Source organism: Histoplasma capsulatum (genome assembly GCF_000150115.1).
Source record: "Histoplasma capsulatum G186AR genomic scaffold supercont2.4, whole genome shotgun sequence".
In the NCBI taxonomy this organism is placed as follows: Eukaryota; Fungi; Ascomycota; class Eurotiomycetes; order Onygenales; family Ajellomycetaceae; genus Histoplasma; species Histoplasma capsulatum.
In genome coordinates, this window is record NW_025544804.1 from 1461225 (window position 1) to 1461499 (window position 275).

The following is a 275-nucleotide window of genomic DNA, read 5'->3' on the forward strand; positions in this document are numbered from 1 at the left end:
CGATGATGCTATTTTTGCGAAGTTTCTCTTTTTCTTTGCCCTCTTCTTTATTTTATTTTTATGCCCTTTGCGAAAATGGTGCAAAGGAACAATGTTGGAGGGCGAAGAGAAGAAGTGAAGGAATTGGAGCTTGCAAAGCTTCAGGCCGCGGATAGATGGAGCTGTTGCAATTACCCGCTCTTGTATATGACAGCTTCACTCAATATCTGACAGGGTCCGCAAGAACAGTGGTTCAGACTCATGCAGCAGGTTAGGGAACTGATCTAAACAAGCTT